Consider the following 14037-nt stretch of genomic DNA (forward strand, 5'->3'; position numbering starts at 1 on the left):
TTTCAAGAATGAGGCTACAACTTTTAAACTAACGGTGAAACACAGGATAGTACCCTCAAAAGTTAGGTATGTTCACGCAGAGGTTATGCAAGACAATCAAACAATCTAGTAAAGCTTGATTTATATTAGTTTTTCTCACCCAACTAAAATTTTATTTCTGGGAAATTCCCTGGTGGTCCAGTGGTTAGGACTCCACACTTTCACTGCTGAGGGCCCAGGTCCAGTTCCTGGTGGCGGAACCAGATCCCACAAGCCTCAAGGCACATCCAAAAAAAATAAAAATAAAATTTTAATTCTGAATGTTTAAAAAACACACATTATGGGCTTCCCTGGTGGCACAGTGGTTGAGAGTCCGCCTGCCGATGCAGGGGACACAGGTTCGTGCCCCGGTCCGGGAAGATCCCACATACCGTGGAGTGGCTGGGCCCGTGAGCTATGGCCACTTAGCCTGTGCGTCTGGAGCCTGTGCTCCGCAACGGGAGAGGCCACAACAGTGAGAGGTCTGCGTACCGCAAAAAACTAAAAAAAAAATAAAACACACATTACACACTCCGTTGTACAGAAATATCTTGAAGGATCGCTTCAGCTACCTAACACCAAGGTCAAGCATCAGTTGTCATTTTTTCATTTCAGATATCATTGATGTTACCTGTCTGGCCCATGTGATACTTGAGCTTTTTTAACATCTTTATTGGAATATAATTGCTTTACAATGGTGTGTTAGTTGCTACTGTATAACGAAGTGCATCAGCTATACGTATACATATATCCCCATGTCTCCTCCCTCTTGCGTCTCCCTCCCACCCTCCCTATCCCATCCCTCTAGGTGGTCACAAATCACCCAGCTGATCTCCCTGTGCCATGCGGCTGCTTCCCACTCGCTGTCTATTTTACATTTGAGAGTGTATATTATGCCCATGCCACTCTCTCACTTCGTCCCAGCTTACCCTTCCCCCTTCCTGTGTCTTCAAGTCCATTCTCTGTGTCTGCATCTTTATTCCTGTCCTACCCCTACGTTCCTCAGAATCTTTTTTTTTTCTTTTAGATTCCATACATATGTGTTACCATAGGGTATTTGTTCTTTTTCTGACTTACTTCACTCTGTATAACAGTCTCTAGGTCCATCCACCACACTACAAATAATTCAATTTAGTTTCTTTTTATGGCTGAGTAATATTCCATTGTATATATGTGCCATATCCTTTTATCCATTCATCTGTCGATGGACACCTAGGTTGCTTCCATGTCCTGGATAATGTAAATAGTGCTGCAATGAACACTGTGTTACATAACTCTTTTTGAATTATGGTTTTCTCAGGGTATATGCCCGGTAGTGGGAATGCTGAGTCATATGGTAGCTCTATTTTTAGTTTCTTAAGGAACCTCCATACTGTTCTCCACAGTGACTATAGCAATTTACATTCCCACCAACAGTGCAAGAGGATTCCCCCACACCCTCTCCAGCATTTACTGTTTGTATATTTCTTGATGATACCCATTCTGACTGGTGTGAGGTGATACCTCATTCTTTTTTTGAATTTATTTAATTTATTCATTTTTTGCTGCATCGGGTCTTCACTGCTTCACGCAGGCTTTCTCTAGTTGCAGCGAGCGGGGTCTACTCTTCGTTGCAGTGCATGGGCTTCTCACTGCTGTGGCTTCTCTTGTTGCAGATCACGGGTTCTAGGTGCACGGGCTTCAGTAGTTCTGGCATGCCGGCTCAGCAGTTGTGGCTCGCAGGCTCTAGAGCACAGGCTCAGTAGTTGTGGTGAACGGGCTTAGTTGATCCGAGGCATGTGGGATCTTCCCAGACCAGGGCTCGAACCTGTTTCCCCTGGATTGGCAGGCAGATTCTTAACCACTGCTCCACCAGGGAAGCTCGAGGTGATACCTCATTGTAGTTTTGATTTGCATTTCTCTAGTGATTAGTGATGTTGAGCACCTTTTCATGTGTTTGTTGACAATCTGCATATCTTCTTTGGAGAAATGTCTATTTAGGTCTTCTGCCCATTTTTGGATTGGGTTGTTTGTTTCTTTGATATTGAGCTGCATGAGCTGCTTGTATATTTTAGAGACTAATACTTTGTCAGTGGCTCTGTTTGCAAGTATTTTCTCTCATTCTGAGGGCTGTCTTTTCATCTTGTTTATGGTTTACTTTGCTATGCAAAAACTTTTAAGTTTCATTAGGTCCCATTTGTTTATTTTTGTTTTTACTTCCACTTCTCTAGGAGGTGGGTCAAAAAGGATCTTGCTGTGATTTATGTCATAGAGTGTTCTGCCTATGTTTTCCTCTAAGAGTTTTATAGTCTCTGGCCTTACATTTAGGTCTTTAATCCATTTTGAGTTTACTTTTGTGTATGGTGTTCTAATTTCATTCTTTTACATGGAGCTGTCCAGTTTTCTCAGCATCACTTATTGAAGAGGCTGTCTTTTCTCCATTGTATATTCTTGCCTCCTTTCTCAAAGATTAGGTAACCATAGGTGCATGCATTTATCTATGGGCTTTCTATCCTGTTCCACTGATCTATAGTTCTGTTTTTATGCCAATACCATACTGTCTTAATTACTATAGCTTTGTAGTATAGTCTGAAGTCAGGGAGCCTGATTCCTCCAGCTCCAATTTCCTTTCTCAAGATTGCTTTGGCTATTCGGGGTCTTTTGGGTCTGTCTCCATACAAACTGGGCAATTTTTTTGTTCTAGTTCTGCGAAAAATGCCATTGGTAGTTTGATAGGGATTGCATTGAATCTGTAGATTGCTTTGGGTAGTATAGTCATTTTTACAATGTTCATTCTTCCAATCCAAGAACATGGTATATCGTTCCACCTGTTTGTATCATCTTTAATTCTTTCATCACTGTCTTATAGTTTTCTGCATACAGGTCTTTTGTCTCCTTAGATAGGTTTATTCCTAGGTATTTTATTCCTTTTGTTGCAATGGTAAATGGGAGTGTTTCCTTAATTTCTTTTTCAGATTTTTCAACATGAGTGTATAGGAATGCAAGAGATTTCTGTGCATTACTTTTGTATCCTGCTACTTTACCAAATTCATTGTTCAGCTCTAGTAGTTTTCTGGTAGCATCTTTAGGATTCTCTATGTATAGTGTCATGTCATCTGCAAACAGTGACAGTTTTACTTCTTCTTTCCCTGTTTGCATTCCTTTTATTTCTTTTCTTCTCTGATTGCTGTGGATAAAACTTCCAAATCTATCTTGCGTAACAGTGGTGAGAGTGGGCAACCTTGTCTTGTTCCTGATCTTACTGGAAATGATTTCAGTTTTTCACCATTGAGAATGATGTTGGCTGTGGGTTTCTCACATATGGCCTTTATTATGTTGAGGTAAGTTCCCTCTATGTCTACTTTCTGGAGGGTTTTTATCATACATGGTGTTGAATTTTGTCAAAAGCTTTTTCTGCATCTATTGAGATGATCATATGCTTTTTCTCCTTCAATTTGTTAATATGGTGTATCACATTGATTGATTTGCATATATTGAAGAATCCTTGCATTCCTGGGATAAACCCCATTTGATCATGGTGTATGATCCTTTTAATGTGCTGTTGGAATCTGTTTGCTAGTATTTTGTTGAGGATTTTTGCATCTATGTTCATCAGAGATAGTGGCCTGTAGTTTTCTTTTTTTGTGACATCTTTGTCTGGTTTTGGTATCAGGGTGATGATGGCCTCGTAGGTTGAGTTTGGGAGTGTTCCTCCTTCTGCTATATTTTGGAAGAGTTTGAGAAGGATAGGTGTCAGCTCTTCTGTAAATGTTTGATAGAATTTGCCTGTGAAGCCATCTGGTCCTGGGCTTTTGTTTGTTGGAAGATTTTTAATCCCAGTTTCAATTTCAGTGCTTGTGATTGGTCTGTTTATATTTTCTATGTCTTCCTGGTTCAGCCTCAGAAGGTTGTGCTTTCCTAAGAATTTGTCCATTTCTTCCTGGTTGTCCAATAAGCATGTAGTTGCTTGTAGTAATGACTCATGATCTTTTGTATTTCTGCAGTGTCATTTGTTACTTCTCCTTTTTCATTTCTAATTCTATTGAGTTGAGTCTTCTCCCTTTTCTTCTTGATGAGTCTGGCTAATGGTTTATCAATTTTGTTTATCTTCTCAAAGAATCAGCTTTTAGTTTTATTGATCTTTGCTATCGTTTCCTTCATTTATTTTTCATTTATTTCTGATCTGATCTTTATGAATTCTTCTGTTAACTTTGGGATTTTTTGTTGTTCTTTCTCAACTTGCTTTAGGTGTAAGGTTAGGTTGTTTGTTTGAGATGTTTCTTGTTTCTTGAGGTAGGATTGTATTGCTATAAACTTCCCTCTTAGAACTGCTTTTGGTCCATCCCATAGGTTTTGGGTCGTTGTGTTTTCATTGTCATTTGTTTCTAGGTATTTTTTTGTTTCCTCTTTGATTTCTTCAGTGATCTCTTGGTTATTAGTGCATTATTTAACCTCCATGTGTTTGTATTTTTTACAGTGTTTCTCCTGTAATTGATATCTAGTCTCACAGCATTGTGGTCGGAACAAATACTTGATACAATTTCAATTATCTTAAATTTACCAAAGCTTAAAAAAAAAAAGAAAAAAAAAATTTACCAAAGCTTGATTTGTGACCCAAGATATGGTCTATCCTGGAGAATGTTCCATGAGCACTTGTGAAGAAAGTGTGTTCTGTTGGTTCTGGACGGAATGTCATTTAAATATCAATTAAGTCCATCTGTTTAATGTGTCATTTAAAGCTTGTGTTTCCTTATTTATTTTCATTTTGGATGATCTGTCCATTGGTGAAAGTGGGGTGTTAAAGTCCCCTACTATGATTGTTACTGTCAATTTCCCCTTTTATGGCTTTTAGCATCTACCTTATATATTGAGGTACTCCTATGTTGGGTGCATAAATATTTACAATTGTTATATCTTCCTCTTGGATTAATCCCTTGATCATTATGTAGTGTCCTTCTTTGTCTCTTGTAATAGACTTTATTTTAAAGTCTATTTTGTCCGATATGAGACTTGCTACTCCAGCTTTCTTTTGATTTCCATTTGCATGGAATATGTTTTTCCATCCCCTCACTTTCAGTCTGTATGTGTCCCTAGGTCTGAAGTGGGTCTCCTGCGGACAGCATATATACGGGTCTTATTTTTGTATCCATTCAGTCAGTCTATGTCTTTTGGTTGGAGCATTTAATCCATTTACACTTAAGGTAGTTATCAATATGTATGTTCATATTACCATTTGCTTAATTGTTTCGGGTGTGTTTTTCCTTCTCTTGTGTTTCCTGCCTAGAGAAGTTCCTTTAGCATTTGTTGTAAAGCTGGTTTAGTGGTGCTGAATTCTCTTAGCTTTTCCTTGTCTGTAAAGGTTTTAATTTCTCTGTCGAATCTGAATGAGATCCTTGCCGGATAGAGTAATCTTGGTTGCAGGTTTTTCACTTTCATCACTTTAAATATGTCCTGCCACTCCCTTCTGGCTTGCAGAGTTTCTGCTGAAAGATCAGCTGTTAACCTACGGGGATTCCCTTGTATGTTATTTTTTTGCTTTTCCCTTGCTGCTTTTAATATTTTTTCTTTGTATTTAATTTTTGATAGTTTGATTAATATGTGTCTTGGCGTGTTTCCCCTTGGATTTATCCTGTATGGGACTCTCTGAGCTTCCTGGACTTGATTGACTATTTCCTCTCCCATATCAGGGATGTTTTCAATTATAATCTCTTCAAATATTTTCTCAGTCCTTTTTTTTTCTCTTCTTCTTCTGGGACTCCTATAGTTCGAATGTGGGTGCTTTTAATGTTGTCCCTGAGTTCTCTAAGATTGTTCTCAATTCTTTTCATTCTTTTTTCTTTATTCTGCTCTGCGGTTGCTATTTCCACTATTTTATCTTCCAGGTCACTTATCCGTTCTTCCGCCTCAGGTATTCTGCTATTGATTCCTTCTAGAGAATTTTTAATTTCATTATTGTGTTGTTCATCATTGTTTGTTTGCTCTTTAGTTCTTCTAGGTCCTTGTTAAACATTTCTTGTGTTTTCTCCATTCTATTTCCAAGATTTTGGATCATCTTTACTATGATTACTCTGAATTCTTTTTCAGGTAGACTGCCTATTTCCTCTTCATTTGTTTGGTCTGGTGGGTTTTTACCTTGCTCCTTCATCTGCTGTTTGTTTCTCTGTCTTCTCATTTTGCTTGAGTTACTGTATCTGGGGTCTCCTTTTCACAGGCTGCAGGTTCATAGTTCCTATTGTTTTTGGTGTCTGCCCCCAGTGGGTAAGGTTGGTTCACTGGGTGTGTAGGCTTCCTGGTGGAGAGGACTGGTGCCTGTGTTCTGGATGAGGCTGGATCTTGTCTTTCTGGTGGGCAGGACCACGGCCAGTGGTGTGTTTTGGAGTGTCTGTGAACTTACTATGATTTTAGGCAGCCTCTCTGCTAATGGGTGGGGTTGTGTTCCTGTCTTGCTAGTTGTTTGGCATAGCGTGTCCAGCACTGTGGCTTGCTGGTCATTGAGAGGAGCTAGGTCTTAGCATTGAGATGGAGATCTCTGGGTGAGCTTTCACCATGTGATATTATGTGAGGCTGGGAAGTCTCTGGTGGAGCAATGTCCTGAACTGAGCTCTCCCACCTTAGAGGCTCAGGCCTGACACCTGGCTGGAGCACCAAGATCCTGTCAGCCACACGGCATGGGAGATGTTCACAAATTTTAGGAGTCAACCTGAGAATGAGGAGAAAAGGAATGGAGAGAGCTGGGTATGATAACAACAGTCCTTTAAGAGAAGCTGATGCAAGCCTCTAGCATCATCACAGAAGTATAGCACTGCAAGGATTACTGAAGCAGAGGCACTTTACAAACCTGTTGCATAATCCTCAGGTTTATCTGAGTACAGCATTTTCATTTTCTCATTCTTCCCATTAAAATTCTATCCTCTTCATTCACAAAGGTGGGCATTATCTCCAACAAATGAAAAATAATAACAACTTTTGGGATCACTTCAGGTCTCTTGTTTCTACACAGAAGCATCTTCAGGTATTGCTAAGGAAACATCCTCGTACAGTCCTTTTCCGTGGGGCTCTGAGACAGTCTTCTTTGTGCGATTCTCAATCTTTGGCAGGTGGCTGATGAAAGAGCCTTCAGGCAGAAATCAGAATAAACTACCTTAAGGTTCAAGACATCACACCCCTGCACAGCCGTTGGACCAGAGCTCCATTCCCCAACCTGGCCAGGCCTCTGGAGCTAGGCACCGCTTCACTGTGACTCTGAGCAGGGCAGGTAGGGGGACTGGTGTCACACTGAGGAGGTTTGAGGTTTGCTTGATAGGTGACGTGAGCCACACTCGTCACAGAGAACTCTGAGACCCCAGGATGTGGGCAGCGACAGCAGCCCTGACTTTCTCTTTCCAGGATTCCCCTGCCGGCTTCCTGAGAGCTCCTTAGATCCCTACTTGAGCTTCTGACACCTAACCTAACACTTTGCACTTATGACTCTTTCTCTACCTTTGCTCATTGTATTTCCTCCACCTGGAATAACCACTGTTCTTATTTCTCCAATAAGAGTATATAGTTCATCCTCCCAATAAGCCTCCTTCATCTGTCTTGAGGAAGGAACCGCTCCCTCCTTGAATACAGTTGACCATTTATAATTCAGGGTTAGAGGCACTGACCCTCCACAGTCAAAAATCTGGGTATAACTTATAGTCAGCCCTCCATATCTGAGGTTCCTCCGTATCTGAGGATGGTGTAGTACTGTAGTATTTACTACTGAAAAAAATCTGTGTATAAGTGCACCCATGCAGTCCAAACCCATGTTGTTCAAGGGTCAACTGTACATATAAGGCATGTTAGCAATACCAGAACAGTAATTCTCAATGAAGCGAGGCAAGGAAGCAACCACAGTTTCCTTTAGAGACCTCACCCCAAACCTACAAAATCAGAATATTAGTCAGGAGGAACAAAATAGGGCCTGTGTATTTTGAAAAGGCTCCTCTGATATTTCTGAAAAGCCATCTGCCCTAGTGGATAACCACTGTCACTACAGTTATTTGATTCTGTATCTTATATTCTCCACTCAAAAGAGAGACCAGAAAAGTATAAAATTATACACTGAAGAATTGGTGACTGTGGTTGGTTGCCACTGGGGAGGAGAACAAAGGGACTGGGGTGGGAGGGAAACTTATTTTTTGCAGTACTTCCTTTTGTAACTTTTAAATTTTGTGTCTTGTCCATGTATTATCTATTCAAAAGGAATAAAAACATAAAGAATGGCACAGACTTAAGAGTCAGATAACCCTGATTTGCTTCCTAAATTTTGTCACTTACTAGCTGTGTATGATCTTGGGCAAGTCACTTTAGCTATCTGACACTCAGTTTTCACATATTAAAAATGGAGAGTTGGAAGTAGCTGCTGACCAATAGGGTTATTGTGGGAAATAAAGGAGAAAATGTCTTTAACGCAAAGCACTGACCCTGGTCGCTGAGTGGGGGCCCAGTACATCCCACTGCCTTCACAATTCTACTTGCTGAAACAGAGTGAGAGGCGAACTCACATCTTAATGCCCTTTGGCTCAGAGAATGTAATTAAGGAAGGAAATAAAGTGAAATTTGTCAGTCTGTCTTGTCAAAACCAGAGAACAGGGCCTGGTCTTTTGTTTCCCACACCACCGATCTTACTAATGCTCTTCATATTACAGTTGACGGCCAGCAGAAAGGTCACTGGCATGAGCACAGTGCTTCTCCCTCATAGTGTCTTGGTTATCTTAACAGTAAACACTTGCCAAGAAAGCCACCCCTCAAAGTGCAAGTCTCCCCAGATGCGGGGAAACTTCTTGTGTCATGATTAACAGCTTCCTAGAAGCAGTGCAGCTGATGTTCAAACCACTGTAAATTGCTTTCACCTCTCTCTTTCCGTACAACTGCATCCACCTCAAAAGAAAATCTTGTCTATTAACACTGGCTTGTCATATAGGAAGATGCTTCTTGAATCAGCATCTCTTCAAGAGAAGCGGCTATGAGGTGGGAACTGGAGTGACCAACTAGAGACAGTTAAATCCTTAGAAACACCAGCTATAGCTGTGAAACATGATTTTCCTAATCAGAAATGTGTCGGGACAGAGGAAAAACCTACAGCCTTGGGACTTCCCTGGTGGTGCAGTGGTTAAGACTCCACGCTCCCAATGCTGGGGGCCCCGGTTTGATCCGTGGTCAGGGAACTAGATCCCACGTGCATGCCGCAACCAAGGAGCCCAGAAGCCACAGCTAAGACCTGGCACAACCAAATAGATAAATATTTTAAGGCAAACAAACAAACAAAAACCCTACATCCTTGACCTCAGAGCATGACACTACCCTGCTTAGAACCTTCCACCAGTATTACCTGGCACTGAGAATAAAACCCAGGCTTACCAGTATGGATCTCGAGGCCCTATAAGCACCTGGTCTTCCTCACCTAACAACATCCTACTCCTCATTTAGTTTGACTGAGACACTCTGAACAAACAACTTCCATTCCTCCCACAGGACAGCTCTTTTCCACCTGTACCTGCCGTTCACCACATTCTTATCCTTCAAGCCTAAACTCGGAAAGGCTTTCCCCAGCTCTCTCTCTAAGGTGCCCCCCAGTTATATTCTCATCACCCTGTTTATGCTTCTTGAATCATCATCACTTCTTACAAGCACTTCTTTGCATCACTTTTTACAGTTTATAACTATCTTCTCAGGTTATTTTTTACTTGTTTATTATCATGCCCTGACCAAAGCCCAAAACCCAGACTGTAGGAGAGCAAGGACCTTTTCTATTTTGCTTCCCACAGTTGGTAGCGCAGTGTCTGGCGTAGAGTAGGAGCTCTGTAAATATTTCAGGAAGGAAAGAAAGCTCTCTAATCTGCAAGCTGCCTCTGCTACTGTCCAGTTGTGTAATTTAAGGTGATTCATTCGACCTATGCACACTTCAGCATCCTCACGTGTGAAATGGGTTTGGACAGGCCAGTCTTCTTTACATATTGTAGAGAGAAATTAGAAGCTACTGAATTAAGAACTAAACTTCCAATTTTAAGAGGATTTTTAAAAATTATAGTTCATCAAAATAATCAATCTGTGCAGTCCAGTGGTTAGGACTCGGCACTTTCACTGCCATGACCCGGGTTCAATCCCTGGTTGGGGAACTAAGATCCCACAAGCTGCACAGCATGGCTCAAAAAACATCAACAACAAATCAATCTGTGGACATTTGTAATTAAGAAATCAATGTACAAAAGAGTAAATATGGGGCTTCCCCGGTGGCGCAGTGGTTGAGAGTCCGCCTGCTGATGCAGGGGACACGGATTCATGCCCCAGTCCGGGAAGATCCCACATGCCATGGAGCAGCTGGGCCCATGAGCCATGGCCGCTGAGCCTGCGTGTCCGGAGCCTGTGCTCCACAACGGGAGAGGCCACAACAGTGAGAGGCCTGCGTACCGCAAAAAAAAAAAAAAGAGTAAATAAGTGTGATAATTTTACATAGAAAAAGCATACATCCCTTCTCTGACATGTATGTTACACAAAAGAATGGGTATACCAACTACAGATATGTAAACATATACAGGCAACAACTAAATATGAAAAGAGAATAGTGCAATCATGGCTGACTCTTCTAGTGTAAAAAATTAAAAAAAAAACTTTTGCTACAACAAAATTTCAATTAAATGTTTTAAAATAGCTTTTTTTTTTTTAAAGGAGCCTTTAGAAGGTCAGAGACTAAAAGTACTAGAAGTATACAACTGGGAAACAAAACCACCATTTATCAAACGGTTCTTACATGTTGGCATTGAGCTATATTAATTAGGGCATGTATTAAATATATTTATATTTAACCTTCTACAACATAGGTACTATTGTTCCTATTATGTAGAAGAAAAATTAGGCTGCTTATTTCACCTCCTAAAGTACTTCCTCAAATGTTACCTTCTTAAGGAGGCTTTTCCTGGTCAACCTATCTAAAATTGCAAACCCACACTCTCTCCTGAATTCCTTATCCATTTTCCCTGCATGGCACACATCATCTGTACTACAGAAATTACGACTTATTTTGTATCTCTCCCTACCAAAATGTAAGTTCTACAGGACTGCGATTTTTTTTTTCCTGTTCTCTTCTGAAACCCCAGCACCCAGTAGAGGACTTGGCACTGAGTAGATATCAATAAATAATTGATGAATGAATGAACAGTTGAATGTACTGGTGAGGTGGTTCTGAAAGTCTGTTTGACTCGAAGACTTTCCACATCATTACACCAGTGTAACTGAGTACAAGTAGACATAATTCATAGAAGCTGATCAGGAAGAAGATAAAGTTAGACTGGTGGCAAGGAACTAGGGATGAAGGTGAAAGAGAACATGTTCTGCCTGGAGAAAAACAATGATATTCTTTAAGATGTACCGTGTGGGGTTATGATCCTTTTTTCTCATTATAGAATCTGATGATACAGGGTCTTACGGCTTTGAACATGTAAGGACAACTAAAGCTGAACTGCACGATGAACTGAGCCTGAGCAAGGGCATGTTTTCCTCCAAGGACGTCTCTGGAGTTCTAACGGGCAAGGAGGCTAAAAGTTCCTCAGGAAACCTCTGAAGAGCTAAGCAAAGATTTCTACAGTCCCAAAGTACTAAGGGAGAATTGGAGTTCAGGTCCCACCAGGGAGAAGGGATTGGTAAACACCGCAGGCTCACTGGAATACCTGGAAGGCCATGTGTTAGGAGCAAAGGCAACAAGAGAGTCTGAACCTTACCCGAAAGGTACCTCTGCCTCGCCTCAGAGATGATCGCCCACCTGTACCCCCCCCCACACACACACAGTGTATCTCCTTATTAGAAGAAACAGTGACTCTTCTGGATGGAGAAGACATGACCTGATGCCTTGCGTAGCTGGCGTACCTAATATCGAACATTCAGTCAAATTATGGCATGACGAGATATACAACCAAATAACTATAACGAGAGAAAAACATCAAACCACAGAAACACATCTAAAGTTGATCCACATATTGGAATTAATTATTTTAAGTCCTTATAAGCTATGGTTCATATGTTCAAGAAATAGAGAAAAAGATGGCAACTACAGATTTTTTAAAATTGAGAACTCCTCCAAAAGAATTATGATCTAAAAAGGGATAAATTAAATTCTAGAATAGAAAAATATAACAACTAAAATTAAGGACTCAATAGACGGGCAGATTAGGCACAGGAAATTCAGTTAAGTGGAAGACTGGTAAATAGAAAATATCTACTATCTAAGAGTTTAGTGTAAATTAAAGAACAATTTTCAGGAAAAGCATCATTGGTTTTTATGAATGACAGTAAAAATATTAACAATATCCTATGTGCTTGCAACTACTCTAGGCACATTAAATTTAATTCCTATACAACCCATGAGATAGGTACTAATCTATTAATATCTTCCTTTTACAGACAACAAAACTGAAACATAGAGTCTAGATAATTTTACAAGCTAGTAAATGGATAAGCCAGAATCTGAACCCAGGCAGTTTGACGCCAGAGTCCATGTCACCAGTAAACTATACTGCGGTAATTAATAACATGTGAAGTTTGATGAGGGATTTATATTTCTTACTCTTATTTTGAATTAAACTCCTCTCAACAAATTTAGATGGAATTAGTAATCAGTGACTAATCTAACCTAAATATGATATTGTAAATAGTTTTAAGTACAAGCTGTGCGTGTTCCTTCATATTGCACATCTGAGGAAAGCCTGGTCAGTTGGCCCACACAGCCCAGCAAGGAAGTGACTCCAAATGCAGGCTAGCTTACAAGGAAAGAAATACTCCCCACAGCATCGGCTGTGAAAATTCCAACCTAAAAATAACAGCACATGTAACATAAAATTTTAGAAGGAAAATATTCATCACAAATACCCAAAGAAGGAAATGGTAGAACTATCTAAAGAGAGGACTTCTTACCAAACCCACATGGGACACAGAAAACTCATTCTGAATACTGCATATGACAGCAGAGTTTAAGCTGGGCTTAGCTCATATACCTCAGGTGGGATTACGGTATAATTTCTGAAACTATTCGGACACGAAAACCTTTCCTTTCTCATCATTTATTGAGAAAGCCACCTGGAAGGCTTCTCTAAGTTTCAATTACCCTGGCCTTTGATTATCCAGAGTGGGGACTATGAAATTAATTTGCAGTGAGAGGTCACTAAAAATGTTAGGAAAAACTGTAAAAGTTACCTTCTGGCATTTTGCCATTAGAAATAAAGGTCTCAATACAAAATTTTTTAAGTCCAAGAAAAAGCATTGCCTATCTCAAAAGATAAGCCACTTTTTTTGTTCTTAAACATCTGGACCGGGAAGATTTTTTTTTTTAAGTCTATATCATGGTCTTGAATTTTAGGAAACATTTTAAAAGGACTTACAATATCTGAAAAGCTAACATGCTCTGCACAAGCCCGCTCTGCATACTACCTTTAAGGTTGGCAAAGCAGTCACACCAGGGATTTTGGCTTCTGGAAGTGGCCCACGTTCTTCCCAGGCATATCTAACCATCACATTTCATAACAGTCAGAACCTACTACATTTCCAGAAAACCTCTAAAACTAAATTCTGAAAACTTTAGATCATAGCACTAATCTAGCTTCTTTGACAAGAACTTAGAGAAAGTTCTTCAAACAACAAAAAACTGGCAACAGTTTAAAAAACAGGGACTTCCCTGGTGGCGCAGTGGTTAAGGATCCGCCTGCCAATGCAGGGGACACGGCTTGGGGCCCTGGTCCGGGAAGATACCACGTGCTTCAGAGCAACTAAGCCCATGTGCCACAACTACTGAGCCTGTTCTCTAGAGCCCATGAGCTACAACTACTGAGCTCAGGTGCCACAACGACTGAAGCCCGTGCGCCTAGAGCCCGTGCTCCACAGCAAGAAAAGCCACCGCAATCAGAAGCATGCGCAGCACAAGGAAGACTAGCCCCCGCTCGCTGCAACTAGAGAAGCCCGCGTGCAGCAACAAAGACCCAACGCAGCCAAAAATAAATAAATAAATTTATAAAAAATAAAAAATAATGC

The 14037-nt window shown here is 40.5% G+C and overlaps 1 protein-coding gene across 8 annotated transcripts in view; it reads right to left on the minus strand.

The window, feature by feature from the left end:
* Positions 1-14037, minus strand: part of PATJ (PATJ crumbs cell polarity complex component) — a 359130-nt gene that overhangs the window by 285256 nt on the left and 59837 nt on the right. The gene's annotated exons all lie outside the window — the stretch shown is intronic.

This window comes from Tursiops truncatus, chromosome 1, assembly GCF_011762595.2.
Source record: "Tursiops truncatus isolate mTurTru1 chromosome 1, mTurTru1.mat.Y, whole genome shotgun sequence".
In the NCBI taxonomy this organism is placed as follows: Eukaryota; Metazoa; Chordata; class Mammalia; order Artiodactyla; family Delphinidae; genus Tursiops; species Tursiops truncatus.